The following is a 16764-nucleotide window of genomic DNA, read 5'->3' on the forward strand; positions in this document are numbered from 1 at the left end:
AGGTCACAGGAGATAGACACTGCAGGTGCACCAGAGCCAGGGGGCCCTTTTCTTGGTACCAGGGGTGTCTATATGCAGCCTGTTAGGTGGATTCCCCTCCCACCTCCAGGCTTCCAAGAGATAACTTGATGCCATCAGAAATCATGAAGTGTGAAGGAGTCAGGAGTGAACATAATGCTGGCCTGACCAAGGTAGGACCAAGATGACCACTCAGAGTCCCCTCGTCCCCATGCTTCCCTCTGAGACCTGCAGGAGGAGACAGCTGCCAGCAGGGGGCAGCACAGACACCAAATGGCTGAAGAGTCTATAGTGGGGAAGGCATGGCTCCAATTAAGGGGGTGGGTGGGGGTGGTCCCTGAGCACACAGGTGGTCCTTGTGTCTGAGCTCCCTGACCACAGCCCCACCTCACCTACCGGCAGCCTCTTAGACACTTGAGTTTACACGACCAGTACATCCCTCCATTTCTCTCTGCTTCAATTTATTTTCCCATTAGAGTCTTAAAATATCATTTTTCCCACGCCATCCATCCCCATCTCCATCCAGACGGAGAGACTCCATCTCTCCAAATGCATAATAGCCTCTCCACCCAGAACACACATTAGAACCACCAAGGACCTTCAGAACTGCTGCTACTTGGGCTCTGCCTAGACCACATCAGACTCACTGAAAAATGGTCCCTCTTCTGCATTGGGAAGCCTTCTCCAGATGGTTCTGAGGGGCAGTTGCATTCAATACTGGTGTTGTAGATGAGAACTATGTATTACTTAAACTATAACCCCTGGAGGATTTTACTACTAGTTACCAAGCACATTTAGATACAGTCTTAAGAAAAACACATGCTGGCAACAGGTCTTTGGGGTGTAAGGGCCTATTCAGCCAGAACGGCCCCATCCCGGTTGAACTGCCATTTTGTTGTAAAACTTAAATCGACTCTGCCCCACCCCCCAGGGGAACTTACTTAAAAACAAGTCCCTGGGGTGCCTGGGTGTCTCAGTGGGTTAAGCCTCTGCTTTCCACTCAGGTCATGATCTCAGGGTCCTGGGATGAGTCCCACGTCGGGCTCTCTGCTCAGCAGGGAGCCTGCTTCCTCCTCTCTCTCTGCCTGCCTCTCTCTCTGCCTCCCTCTCTGCCTACTTGTTATATCCCTCTGTTTGTCAAATAAATAAAATCTTAAAAAAAAAACAAGTCCCGGAAACCAGCCCCAGGTAACAAAGTTCAAATACAAGGGTGGGTCAGGCAAGGTGGAGGTATTCAATCAGTGGGGGCACATACTGTCTCCCTAGTTACCAAGAAATATGGGCCCTGACCTTTGGGCACCTTTTGGGTGCCAATTCTGACCAAGGTGATAGGCTGGTTTAAATGTCTACTAGGGTAAATTGTAATTCAATTGGTCACCTAGCATGACTGTGCAGCTTTCTCTGTGTGTTACAATTTCATTGGCCACCTGTGTGTGGCCAGGCCCAACCACATGGCCTTTGCTTTATAAAAGTTAGTCTGTGAAACAGAGAGAGGTCATCATCCTCTCTGTAAGGGGTGGCCCTGACCGGTCTGTTTGACGGTTGGTCTGATTCTTGATGCTTGGTGCGAAATAAAGCTTTGCTTGACCTTCGCTTTGTATCAGTCTCACTCCTTTGACCATGGACCCATTATTGGGGGACCCAACAATGGGGACCCAACAGGGGGAAAGGATGATATGTGACCATGAAACTGAGCAGCTGGGGATGCCTGGCTCGTTCAGGGCAGAACGAAATACCGCCTGCTTCCCTTTTCCACTGTCTCTCCTTTCTCTTCCCAGAAGTGCCCGTTGTTAGATGAGTCCTTTGAATGTGCTTGCTTAACTATAAACTTTACCCTCCTTCTTGTTTGTCCACAAGACATGTGACTAATGTTTGACCTTCATTGGTTCCTCTGTTGGCTATTGTTTCTATCTAATAAAAGTGAGACTGTGGAGCTGCTCAGTGCAGTGGTCTTTTTGACTGTTGTCCCCTGCTCCCATTCTCTTGTAGCTGACTTGTTTGTGCCTCATTCTTCTCCCATTTGCCTACTGGAAGCAGCAATTCAACATGAACATCCCAGCTTCCTGGAGTAAGCAGAGATAGGAGAAGGCCAAGGAGGCCTCCGTTCTCAGGGGGAGCTTATGAAAATGCATGCTGTTCCCACCTCAGATCTCTAGATCTCTAGCCAGGCTTCATGCTGAAGTCACACAGAGGCTTCAAAAATATAAATCCCTGGACCTCCATTCACGTGTACTGATGTCTCCAACACTGGGACTGACCTTTGAAAAGAGGAGTCCACAGAAGCTTCAGGACTGGGAAGCTGCCTGCAGCTGAATTCACTTGCACACACAATCCATGAACTCATGGAGCTGAGACAAGGAACAACACTGGGATTTGCTAGATGTTAGCTGAGGTCCAGGACAGACTAAGGCAAGAGCACCTATCAGAGGGTCCCTCTCTGACAGGCCTTTATACACAAGGCAACAGACACCTCAAGCAGGAGCAGGAGCCAGCTGGATGAAGAGCATTTGAAGGCTGCATGCATCCAACACGGCAGGAGCAGAGAGCTCCGGAGACCAATCATGCTTGATGGACACAGCACGGTGCACAAGATCAGTGTTGCTGCAACCCAGACAACGGAGGAAATTCAGCCTGATCAGTGAAGTAGACATAAAGAAAGTCACTGTCCTGAAGAGCCAAACAAGGAGACTTGATCTGCACACAAGGGGGAGTGAGAGTCAGATCCCCATCAGAATACTGCGGCTGTTGACCCTGGGAGGGACCTTCCCTGCCTGGAATTTTGTCATCTACTGTGGAAAGACCATCTAGTTCATGACCCACATGTATGATGTAGGATTTCAAGATTCCTGCTCAAGTTGAAGCTGTGAGTGAAGGTTAAAGGGAATTCAGGAAATGTTCCCTAGGAGGAGACACTGTCCATTTGATGAAGTTCTAGAATCCAGGTGAGGTTCGGTGGGGTGAAGTCCGGTGCCGATGACCAAGAAAGAATTCTTGAGACATCTTTGGTGCAAAATGGTGGTTTATTAGAGCAGGGGTACAGGACCGGTGGGCCAGGGAGAGCTGTTGCCAAGGGGTTGTGAGGGATGGCAGGTTATGTACCCTGCGGTTGGGGGAAAGGGAGGTTTCAATGGAGCTTTCATATGCTAAAGAAGGCCTACAAAGTGCCTGGATACCAGAGGTCTTGTGGCTTGATCAATGTTGTCTTTTCCCTTTTGGCAAGCCATTAACATCAAGATAGTTGGGAGATTCCTAAAGAATGTCACATTTGTCCCATACAGGAGTAGTGGGGGTAAGGGGGAGATTGTGAGGTGTCAGTCTTTTGCTTTGTCCTCAGCCAGCCTTCTGCTCCCTCATCATATTCACCCCCCTTGTGATCTACATGAACATTCTCAAGTCCCCAGTGGGACCCCAACACCCAGCCCTCCCTACTTCCTGTATGGAGGAAGTATACTTCCTGTCTCTTCCCCAGAGACCCAACCCCAGAGGCAATGAGCCATCTTTGCTGGCTAGGCTGAGACCTGAACTTTAAGGCATTTGGAATGCAGATGCCTACTGCACCTGACCCAAGAGGTCATGGCTCCTTCTTATCCCCAAACCCAATAGAATAAAAAGAAGCTGTGTAATTGAATGACAGCACATCTAGTTCTTTTTAGTGCCTGAGACCCCGGCAGAGACCAAGGGACAGGGAGAAAACTCAACTTCCTGGTGCCCTAGGACACTTTATTCTCCCCTCTCTCCTCATAAATCTTCCTGCACAGAAACTCCACACCCAACATGGTGGCTTTCACATCCAAGAAGAGGGAGTTGGAATCCTGCCTTCAGCCTTTCCTGTCTGAAGGATCAGATGGCTCTTCTGTCCTGTTTCTGGACCTAATTCCTTCCATTTCTGTACAGCTGCTGCTTCTCACTTTGGTGGACAATCATTGCATTACAGTACAAGTCCATAGCACAGTTTCATGATTTTTTATATTTTAGGCCTCTTTCTCCCTTAACAAGTTGACCAAAGTTATCCTACTCAAGGGGATATACATTCTAAGTTCATCTTTGACAATTTGTCAGGTACAACCATTTATGCACACACCTTTTCTCTCTTTCCTAAAAATACCTAAAATAAAACAAATGGGATGAGAGTATCTGCAAGAAATTCTTTCCCTGTGGAGAATAGAAACTTGGTGAGGACTCAGTTGCCTGATGGGTCAGAGTGGGCATCGATTTGCTCACCCCTGGGGCAGGAAGGAACATCTGCACCTGGGGAAAGGTTTTGGCTGAGAACCTCTGACCTGCATGTTAAATCCTAGGCTGAGGGTCACACTGAGATCTGCTGCCCTGGGCAACACATGACACATCAGTCATCAACAGCCTTGGGTACAGGCACATGTGCCATGAGCTACAGCACCACCACCCTGATCAGAGGCCCTCCCTCCAGAGACAAGCTCCTGTGACCAATTACCCACTGAAGGAGCATTGGTCTCAACACCAAGGACAAGACACACAGCATTGCCATTGAGGACACTACTGCCGGTGTCCATGGGAAAAGCCCCTCATGCCAGAACTAATTCCAGAGTGAAGAACCACCTTCTAATCTCACAGTTCTGTACACACCGGTGTTTCTGCACTTCCCACTTGCCTGGAAACCCTCAGCAAGGAAAGGATCCTGAAATCAGGTGTGTCCATCTGTGACAATGCCCCATCCTTTCATTCTACAGTGGGGGGCATGGAGCCCAAGGATGAACTGCAGTCTCTGCCCACCGTGTGATCAGGCACACCTTCTCTTGGGGACCAAGTGAAACCCTCACTTAGGGGCACCCGTGATTAAAGACATGTACCCCCAAATCCTAAGTCCTTGAGTTAACCACAGCATCAGTGGATTGTGTTGACTCAATCAGGTGGGGCAGTTAGAAGTTTTCTGGTGGTTTTGAAAACCACAGAGGAGATATCACTGGGCTTACACATCTCGACCAATCATGGGTGAGGTTTCTATGCCCATTAGAGACAATTCTGGCCAAAGGAAGAGGCTAGAAACAAACTAAAAGCACTTGTAGATTATGTGCTTGGTTCCTCACATACACAGACATGGAATTTCGACATGGTTTGTGAATTGTTTCATTGAAAGGTGTTTGAACCCCTGACTCTGGGAACTTCAATCTTCCCTCTAGACCAGAGCATGCCTACTCCTCTCCCAGTATTCCACTTAGAGCCCAGCTCAGATGCAAGAGGATACCAGAAGAGAATGAAGGCCCAAAATCTGGAATGAACCAAATGGGACAGTGGCCTTGTTGGGCCTGACTCAGTCCACAGATAGCCCTGGAATCTTCCCACCAAAACACTTCCAGGACCTCCAGAAACAGCTGTCACCTGAGGGGCAAGGGAGCTGAGTCATGGCTATGTCCCAGGACCTTGGGGCTCAGTCCCACATAAGCAGCCTCCCTGTGGGCAGTGAGAAGCATCCTGGACACTCCCTCTCCCACACCATGGCTGGGGCTTAGCAGCTGGCACTGGAAGACTTGGGTGTGAAGAGTTGGCAAGTGGTTCCAGAACCTCACTAAGGCAAAAGGCAAATAAAGCTCTCTGGCCCATATTCAAGGTCCATCATCAGAAATCCCACTACCTCCCAGAGTTCTGTCACAACCAGAAGGCTGTCAGCATACAACCAAAGGGGCACTAGAACAAGGTCATGAAAGATATGAAGCCTGTCACCTATTCAAGCTGTGTTTCCATCTTTGGAACCAGCTGCTTTGCCACATACCTGAAGCCTGTGGGGTGGGTCACATTCATGGACCGCCAGCTCTAGTGGATGCAGGGGCTGCTCTGACTGAGACCACTCTGACACAGACACTGCTCAGGAGTGTCAACTTCAACCATGACCAGGGCCATCAGAAGTGCAGGGGGCCAAGTAAGTGACGTGTGATGAGACCCTCCAGGCACCCAGAGCCTGAGTCTTCCTTAGTCACCTTCCAGCCCATCTCCTGAATGGTCACCGAGAAGAAGCTACCAGCTCTCCTCAGAAGCAAGACGCAAATTCTCCTCACTCTGAAACTGATCTGGAGGCTCTGAGATTCTTGGGAACGTGGATCCTGACTCCAGTGGGGAGACAAGGAATTAGTAAAGCCCCTGTTCCCATGACTCCTTCCCTGCCCAAGACCAAGATCATGAATAAACTTTGGAATGACAAGTCAACATTCATCCCTTTCTCTCTGTAGCCAGGATTAGAGGAGAGACACAAGGCAGCCAAGTATCTGGGAGCAGGTAAGCTTCCTAGGACCTTGAGACTAACCGCCTTTCTCCCTCTGCTTTCCTGTTCATGCCCAGAGGCTCACTGACCTTCAAGGAACTACTTGAAAATCAGAGAGGACAGCCCTTCAATCCTGCCTTCAGCATTTTCCAGGAGGCCAGCATGGTCCTTTCACTTAGAAGTTCTGGGTCTCATCCTCCTACAATATTAATACTGACTACCAAAGCAGCTGGAGCTCAGTATTTGTGTTGGATATACATGTATTTCAAGGTCACATGGTCTTAACGTGTTTCTCCACATTCCTTGAAGAACTGTAAATGAACTTTCCTCCCGATATAGATCCCAGCTTCTCTAGGCTTTCTCTTGAAAACCATCATTACACTCAAAAACAATTCACGTTCCTATTATGAATAAGGTTAGTCAAGAACATTAGGATTCAGTCCTTTGACAAATACTGCCTTCCTGCTCTGAACAGATCTTTGTGAGAAGGGAGTGGATTTCATGGTCACCAGAGGGCGCTGGTGAGCGGCCACGGATCTAAGATTGAACCTTCCAGGGAATCCAGACCCCCTACTGGGGCTATCAGAGCCCAGGCAGAAGGACCCAACTAGTACTGTGGGGGCAGTACACCCACAGATCCGTCAGACAGATGGGGCTGCAGACACATCTGTTGGGTCTGAGTGCTGTCACCCCTTCTAGGAGCCCCTCCTTGCGGGGCATCTCTGTGGAGATAGATACTGGTGCCTAATTAGCCTCCTTACACCTGGACTCTACGTGCTCACTGGGGAGAACTTTCAAAGACTCTGCCCTTCAGGGCACAGAGCGAGTGGAGGGCCTTGAGGGGGTGGGGAGGTAGAGTGGAGCAGCTGCCCCAGACCCATCAGTTCAAGTTCCCTGGTCTTGACTCGGAGTGGGGAGGTTAGGGTTCTTGCACTGACTGCAGGCTGGATACCCCCATCTATCTACCCACCCCCTCTAGGCTTCTGAAACAACTCACTGCCCTGAGATTTCTGACTGCACCCAAGGAGTCAATATTCAACATGTTGCCCAATCCAGGGAGGACCTGGATGATGCAAAAGTCAAACCACTTGGTCCCCATCCTTTCCTGAGTCCTGTGGGAGGTGCCAGCCACCACCAAGGAGCAGCCAAGACACCACAGGGCTGGAGGGTTGATAGTGGGGGAGGCAGGGCTGCTGCTGGTGGGAGGATCAGGGTGGGCCTCACCCTGAGCCAGATGTTGACACTGTATATGTGTCTGATCCCCTGTCCCCAGCCTCGGGCAGACTTATCATACCCAAGAGCTTAAAATGACCTCAAGCATTACCTCAGTTCTTCCCCTTCTCTGCTCCCTTCTACTTTCCCGACAGTCTAAGAATTAAACTTCCCTTCTGTCATTCAGGAACCTGTAATGACTGTCTCTATAAATAGTTGGGTTTTTTTTAAGATTTTATTGGTTGGAGAGAGTGAGTGAGCACACAATCAGGGGGCAGGGGAACAGCAGGCTTCCCAGTGAGCAAGGAACTCAATGTGGGACTCGATCCCAGGACCCTGGGATCAGCACCTGAGCCAAAGGCAGACGCTTAACCGACTGAGCCACCCAAGCATCCCTGTAAATACTTTTGACTAACTTCCATGGCACATCAGAAACTCCTGGACTCACTTGGCTCACCCAAGCACCCATTAGTTCAGCATTTAAACACCTTCCAGGAAGACCTAGTAGGTTCATCCACTTACAGTACTTTTTCCTATAAAGGTACTAACAGCGTGTCCCTTGTATTCAAATATTCAATCAAGAACTTCAAGATGTTTACACACTGTTTGTTTGTGTTAAAGCATGTGAATTGGGGCAGGGGAAGAGGGAGAGAGAAAGAATCTCAAGCAGACCCCCTTGCTGAGCAGGGAGCCCATCTCAGGCCTCAATCCCAGGACCCCGAGATCTTGACCTGAGCCAAAAGCCAAGAATTGACACTTAACTGACTGAGCTGCCCAGGTGCCCCTACACAGGAAGCATTTTTAACTGAGGTACTTTCACTGAAAAACAGTGTTTTACACTCAAGGAAACAATTTCGTCTTACAGCACTGGATTTTCCCAAGCTTTAAAGCTGAGTACAGCATTTCCTCATAGAACCTCAAGAAGATGAATAGCTCTAAAAATACGTGACAAACCCGTGATCGCATCTGCAGCCCCCTCCAGAGGCAATGTCAGGAAGAGCTTTGAGGTCAGGCTGGAGTCCTCTGCCTCATGCTGCAAGGTCCTCATTAAGCTAATTTCTCAAGGGCTAAAAAACAAGAAAAAAAAAAAAAACAGGAAAAACCTGGCTATTTGGACCCTCTTGAAGTGGAACTTCTCCACCCTGATGGTGTTAGAACGACCTGAGACCCTCAGAACTGGGGACACTCTGGACAGCCCCCCACCCTGGATCATCCCTGGAGAATCACTGAAGGGTGTCCCCTCAGCACTGTGAAACCTTGGAGTTCTAATCCACAGCCTGGGAGTGACTCCATTACTCGAGTCCCCACCTCGCTGGAGCACAGTGAGGTAGGGAAGGCCAAGGAGGCCCCTGCTATCAGGTGCAGCTCATGGCCAAATGCAAGATATTCCTCTAGGGGAACAGCTGTACCCAGGCTGCCCATTGACATCAATGGAGGAACTTTCCACAAACTTGCGGACCTCGGCCCAGAATAATTAACTCTGAATCACTGGCATTGGCCTCTGATCAAGGCCACCTACTGATTCCACTGTAGCATCAGTCCTGGGAAGCTGTTCTATAGCCTACTTTGCTTCTAGGCACGATCCACGATTTCACGGAGCTTAGAGACCAGTGGGAGGGCTAGACTTGGCCAAGAAGTTAACATGAAGTCCATGAAGTAGGAGGCCATTTTCAGGACTGGAGGACAGGCAGCACCTCTGGGGAGTGTCCCCACCCTCTCAGGCCTCTGTGTACAGGTGATAACAGAAATGAGTGGAAGCAGGAACTACCCTGATGAATGGCCCTGGAGAGGCTGGGTGCAACTGCCCCTCAGAACAATGTATTACTTAAAATATAACCCATGGGAAATTTTACTAATTACCAAGCACATTTAGATATAGACTTAAGAAAAACACATACAGGCAACAGTCTTTTCGACTATTGTCTCCTGCTCCCTTTCTCTTGTAGCTGACTTGTTTGTGCCTCATTCTTCTCCCGTTCTCTGACTGGAAGCAGCAAGTGGTGCCTGAACAGGGACCAGAAACGAAATAAAAGAAGAAGCCCCAACATGAGTTTTTGCACAGCCATGCCTTTTTCCCGCTGGTGAGTTGTGGGTACTTATCGCAGGGTATGGGTAATCTAGAGAGCACGAACGATTATTGCCCTTACGTTTGCCTACTGAGACGGCTCCTAAAGGTGGGAGGAGCAAAAGTCAGCGAGGGCCAGCTTATGGAGTTTTAAAGGTAATTAAAGAACATTGCTCCTGGTTCCCTATATTAGGGACTCTAGATTTATAAACATGGGGAAAAGTAGGTCATGAGTTAAAACTTTCATATCCTAAAGGAAAGCCAATTCCAATTACTATATGGCCTACTTGGACCCTCATTTGCCCTGTTTTGGGGCCATTACAAACCCGAGATTTGGAGAGCGATAATGAATGTTCAGGAGAAACTAAAAAAGAGGAACCTGGAGGCGCCTGGGTGGCTCAGTGGGTTGAAGCCTCTGCCATCGGCTCCGGTCATGATCCCAGGGTCCTGGGATCGAGCTCCACATCGGGCTCTCTGCTCAGCGGGAAGCCTGCTTCCTCCTCTCTCTCTGTCTGCCTCTCTGCCTGCTTGTGATCTCTCTCTGTCAAATAAATAAATAAAATCTTTAAAAAAAAAAAAAAAAAGAGGAACCTGAACATGCCATCCAGGAGGAGAAAGAAATTACTAAGGCCATCATAAAAGAATATATAAAGGAGAAATCTCCTCCTCCTCTAATAACAGAACAAAAGGTGCAAATGGCACTGCTGCCATCGGCTTCATCATTCTATAAGGCACCATTTAATGAAAAAGATGAAAAAATACATGCTATCAGCCATTCATAAAGACCTCCTTGAAGCACAGCAAGTGGGAGACCTAGATGCCTTACATTTTAATTTCCGGGTTATTATTAAAGAACATGTCCCTCCGGGACATGATCCTAACAACCCTAATGGTATCTATGAGGCCAAGCATGAGCCATTTCACTTCAAATTACTGAAGGAACTAAAACAAACAGTACAAAACTATGGAGTTAATTCTCCATTTACAACGGGAATCATTCAAGGCATCGCAGAAGACAATTGACCTATTCCGAGTGATTGGTCATTGTTAACAAACAGTTTTATCTTCAAGTGAGTTCTTACAATTTAAAACATGGTGGCAAGATCATGCAGAAATAGAAGCTGCCCAGGGGCGCCTGGGTGGCTCAGTGGGTTAAGCCGCTGCCTTCAGCTCAGGTCATGATCCCAGGGTCCTGGGATCGAGCCCCACATCGGGCTCTCTGCTCAGCGGGGAGCCTGCTTCCTCCTCTCTCTCTGTCTGCCTCTCTGCCTGCTTGTGATCTCTCTCTGTCAAATAAATAAATTAAATCTTTAAAAAAAAAAAAAGAAATAGAAGCTGCCCATAACAGAGCTAGTAATGTTTCTATTTCCATGGAGCAGCTCATGGGTATTGGGCCATGGGCCTGGATACAAGACCAGGTACTAATGAATGATCAAGCTATTGAATAGCTCCGGCGTTGCTGTTTGAGAGCCTGATAGTGCTAGATTAGATATCTCCACTCCCAAAGATTATCTTTTAATGCCTACCAAGCTTCCCGCTAAATTCCAACTAATATTTTTGGCCCTTTACCAAAGGGGACCACTGGATTACTTTTGGGGAGATCTAGCCTTACTTCAAAGGGAGTACTACGTCACACTGGCATTACTGATTCAGATTATACTGGTGAAATTACAGTGATGTTAACCATTTTCAAAAAGGAGACTGCATTGCCCAGTTGTTACTTTTACCCTATCTCAGGGTAAATCTAAAAAACAAAGAAACTCCAATGGGTTTGGAAGTACTAGAAAAACTGGAGCATATTTAACTGAGAAAATTTATCAAGATAGACCAATTTGTCATCTTAAAATACAAGGAAAGGAATTTTCAGGTCTAATTGATACTGGAGCTGATGTCTCTATCATAAGCTCATTACACTGGCCTTAAAAATAGCTATATAATTACTCTTCTGTTACTATTACCAGATTCAAACAGGCTGGCAATGTGTGTCAAAGCTCCAGTATTCTTTTCTGTGAAGAATCTGAACGTCAAAAGGGTTATCTACAGCCATATGTTGTAGACTTACCCATTAACCTTTGGGGGCAAGATTTACTAAGTCAGTGGGAAGCCTCTCTGGTTATACCTTCCCCTAAGGAGGATTCCCAGATTTTTCACTGAAGGCCACTGCTCCTGAACCCACTAAGTTAAATTGGAAGAATGACAAACCCATTTGGGTGGAGCAGTGGCCCTTAACACAAGAAAAAATTACTTACCTTGCAAACCCTAGTAGAGGAACAGATAAAAAAAAAAAAAAGACATGTTGAAGAATCTCATAGTCCTTGGAATTCACCAGTTTTTGTTATCAAGAAAAAATCAGGAAAATGGAGACTTTTAACAGTCCTACGTATGGTTAATTCTGCTATCCAACCCATGGGGTCTCTCCAACCTGGATTGCCTTCACCTAATCTAGTCCCATGCAAATGGCCAATAACTATCATAGATTTACAGGATTGCTTTTATACTATACCACTCACTAAGGAAGACTGTCCCCATTTTGCTTTCACTCTTCCCAGTGTAAATTTAAAAAGAACCAGCCAAATGATATCAATGGAAAGTTCTTCCACAAGGGATGTTAAATAGCCCCACTATCTGTCAGGAGTATGTGGCAAAAGTTATACAGCTGGTTAGAAATCAATTTCCACAAGTTTATTTTATCCATTATATGGATGATATATTATGTGCAACCTCTGACAACGTACAATTGCAAGATGCATTCAGAATGCTTCAATTGCAATTTGAAAAATACAAATTATAGCTCCAGAAAAAATACAAGTCACCACACCTTTCTCATATTTGGGGTTCATTATGGATAGGACCTCAGTTAAACCCCCAAAAGTCCAAATCCATAGGATAAAATTACAACCTTGAATGATTTGCAGAAATTATTGGGAGACATTAATTGGATAAGACCTAAAGTTAGAATTCCCCCTTATGCTTTACAGCATCTATTTGCCTCTTTAAAGGGAGATCGTAATTTAAACAGCCCTAGGACCCTATCAAAAGAGGCTTTAAAATAATTACAATTTGTTGAAAGCCAGATTCATTCAATGCAAACAGAGTCCAACCTGGGATACCATTAGATCTTCTATTTTTCATACCCCAAATACACCCACTGGGTTAATTATTCAGGAAAAATTAATTACAGAATGGATTTTTCTCCCAAATAATACTGTTAAAACACTCACTACCTATATAGACCATATTGGCAGTATTATTCAATTAGGAAGAAAAAAACTCACCAAATACAGGGGTATGATTCACAGGTTATTGTTCTGCCTTTAAATAAGACACAAATTGAAACGACATTCCAAAATAATTTAAATTGGCAAATTGCCCTTAGTGACTTTACTGGAAACACTTCTTCTGATTATCCCTCTTTACCTCTTGTTTCTTTTTAAAACATACTGCTTTTGTCCTTCCTAAAATTACTTCTAAAAATCCAATAACAGGGGGGCACCTGGGTGGCTCAGTGGGTTAAGCTGCTGCCTTCAGCTCAGGTCATGATCTCAGGGTGCTGGGATTGAGTCCCACATCGGGCTCTCTGTTCAGCAGGGGGCCTGCTTCCCTTCCTCTCTATCTGCCTGCCTCTCTGCCTACTTGTGATCTCTGTCTGTCAAATAAATAAAATCTTTTAAAAAAATACAATAACAGATGCCCCTACTTACTTTTCTGATGGCTCTGTCAAAGGTAAAGCTTGTTATTATGGTCCTACTTCGAAGGTCATATCTACTACCAGTCTCTCAGCAAAAAACTCAGAATTAAAGGCAGTTATTGCATTGTTTCAAGATGTTTCTTCTGCATTTAATCTGTTATCCGATTCTTTGTATATAGTATATGTTTTACAGCATATCAAAACTACTACTGTTTCTACATCTGATGTAATATGATGACCCTCATCACAGTAACTGTAAGTCTTCCTGGATGTTATGCACAAATAAATAACTTTACTTACTGGGCTTATATACCCAATCCTCCCCTGCTCTGTCCAGCAGAGTGGGGAAAAATATAATACCAATTTATTTAAATGCCTCAAAATGGGTACCTGGAATTTTGGATCCTAGATTGCCGCTATTGCCCTTAGAGGAGGGCACAAATATTAATCTTACCTTCGGATATCAAAATAGACCAATATGTATTGGCAATCATTCCAGTTGTCTTATCCCTGATGATCAAAGATGATTGGTGGACTTTCCTACTGATAATTATCTGACTAAAGTTCAGTTACATTTACTCTCCACTAAGGGGTTCCTTGCCAAGGAATATCGGGGTCCTAGCCATAACACAGCAGCACCCTCTATTCCCAAATGCAAACTAACACAAATGTGGTCTGATGTGGGAATTCACCCTTTATGGGAGGATTGTCGAGCTTCTCACCTCAGTATTGTTTTTAATGATTCCTATGGAATTGTATGGGACTGGTCCCCTAATGGGGTGGCAGTCACCAATTGCACTGGGAGACCCTGCTCCTCTCATTGAAATTTAAAATGGCAAGTTTTTGATGATCGCATTTCACCACAAACCTTAACCTCAGGAGACCCACCTCTGGTCTGGCTTGGGCAAGGACTTTCAATGCCATCCCCTTTTGCTAATTATCATAAAAGACAAAAGAATTTATGAAAGGTCACTACCACTTTAAATCACATAAGAGCTTGGAACGGCTCTTACATTCATCAGTCTAATGACTATGCATTCTCTTTTTTCCCTAATGGATGAAGAATGGGTAAAAGCTTATGTTAGAGATCCCTATGTTTTTGTTATTAGAAAGATGACTTTTAATCATAGCAATAGAGAAATAAACTGTCTCAAATGTAAAATGTTCACCTGTGTAGATGGGAATGTTTATACAGACAATTCTATCATTCTCATAGCTAGAAGAAGAATAGGCATCTGGTTGCTGGTAAAACACCACCATGTTTGGGAAAGCTCCCCAGAAAAACATATACTTTTACCAGTATTGAAGGACTAGGTCCATAAAACAAAAAGATTTCTTGGGTTGCTTATAACAGCTATTTTAGGAATTATAGCCATTACTACTACAGCTGCAGGAATAGCCTTGCACCGAACTGTACAAACCACACAATTTGTACAAAAGTGGCATGAGAATGCTAGCAAAACTTGGAATCAACAAATGATCATAGATCAAAAATTAGATGAAAGTATTTCTGATTTAGAAGCAGCTATGATATATATAGGAGATGATCTTCAAAATATAAAATTTAGACTTCATATTTTATGTGACTGGAATGTTTCTTCTGTGTTACTCCCCATGCCTACAATGAATCAGAAATATTTTGGAGCAAAATTTGCCGGCATATTACTAATCATTATGGTGACAATCTAACTTTAGATATTAGACAACTTCAAGATACTATTCAAAGTATTACTCAATCATTACAGTCAGTTCCAGAAGTGAGTTTTACTCAAAGAATGATATTCTGTCTGATTCAAACCCTTCTACTTGGATCAAACATATTAGACCACTTCAAGATACTATTCAAAGTATTACTCACTCATCATTACAATCAGTTTCAGAAGTGAATTTTACTCAAAGAATTAATGATAATCTGTCTGATTTAAACCCTTCTACTTGGATCAAACAAACTGGTCTTGACATTATATGTGGAATGATTATTCTTCTTGTTGCTATAATCTTTTTATGCTTAGTCCCCAGAAGCATGCGAAAATCCCTCCAACGACTGAAGAATCAAGAAACTGCAAAATCAACTTTTCTACTTCTTCACAAACAAAAAGGGGGAGACGCAACTGCCCCTCAGAACAATGTATTACTTAAAATATAACCCATGGGAAATTTTACTAGTTACCAAGCACATTTAGACATAGGCTTAAGAAAAACACATACTGGGGTGCCTGGGTGGCTCAGTGGGTTAAATCCTTTGCCTTCGGCTCAGGTCATGATCCCAGGGTCCTGGGATCGAGCCCCACATCGGGCTTTCTGCACAGCATGGAGCCTGCTTCCCTTCCTCTCTCTGCCTGCCTCTCTGTCTACTTGTAATTTCTGTCTGTCAGATAAATAAATAAAATCTTTTAAAAAAAGAAAAAGAAAAACACATACTGGCAACAGTCTTTTCTACCGTTGTCCCCTGCTCACTTTCTCTTGTAGCTGACTTGTTTGTGCCTCATTCTTCTCCCATTCACCTACTGGAAGCGGAAGTTGGGGATGATTGAAAGTGAGCACTTCACACAGAGGAACCGAGTCCCCAAGAAAGAATTGTACCCACTGTAGTCAGACAATGAGAAAAGGTAGGTGTGGCTGAAGCCTTGATATCAAGAGAAAGTCCTCTTGATCTGAAGCAGTCGAGTAGACATTGGATGAAGGGTGTCTGCCCTGAACCTAGGAAGGGATTTGATGTATACCATGGACAGGGACATCAGGGACCCCCCCCCCCTCATTATGGGGCCCTGGCTGCTGTCCATGGAAGGGATCCCAAGTGCCTGCACTGTTTGAGATCCAGCATGAAGAGAATTCTCTATAATCCATTTTAGCTGTTAGGATTTCAAAGGTTCTATTGCTGTGTCTGCTATCAGTAAGGAGGGGAGAGGATCCAGGAATTCTACCATTGGCCTCCCCAACGTGTGGTCTACATGGAGCTTCCTCAAGACCTAGATGGGAGTCCTGAGCATTCCATGGCATCTCCATGCTCAATTCCTGCCTTTCTCCAGGCAGTTCCTGCCCTGAGCAACACAACCCACCTTGGACTTGGATCTAGTTTCAGAACTGTAAATGGATTTCACTGCCTCTTGAAAAACAAGGGATGTCAAGACTCCTTTTCCCAAAACCCAGTGGAAGGATAGTAAAATGTAAAATGAATTGGAGGATCCCCTAGCTCTGGCTCGTGGCTAGGGCTTAACTGGAACTCAAAAATACGGAGAGCATCAAGGGGCATGGACAGAGCAGAGCTTCCTAGTGACTTGGGATCAGTAACCCCAACCCACCCCCCAACAATCTTGCTGCCTGAGGTTAATTAGCCCTCGAGGCAGTCTTGCAGACTGGAGTCAGTGGGGTGGTATCTTGCCATTAGCATTCCTGGCTGTGTGAGCTGAATCCTATTACTTGTGTTTGGACCTCATGCCCTCTTTCCTTCAGAACTTCCTTCTGTGAGTAGGATCCAATGTCTTAGGTCTCAAATCTGTTTCTCCATACTTCCTGGGTCAAGTTTATAAAACCGTGTCTGCTCTACCA

The sequence above is a fragment of the Mustela nivalis genome (genome assembly GCF_964662115.1).
Source record: "Mustela nivalis genome assembly, chromosome: 3".
NCBI lineage: Eukaryota > Metazoa > Chordata > Mammalia > Carnivora > Mustelidae > Mustela > Mustela nivalis.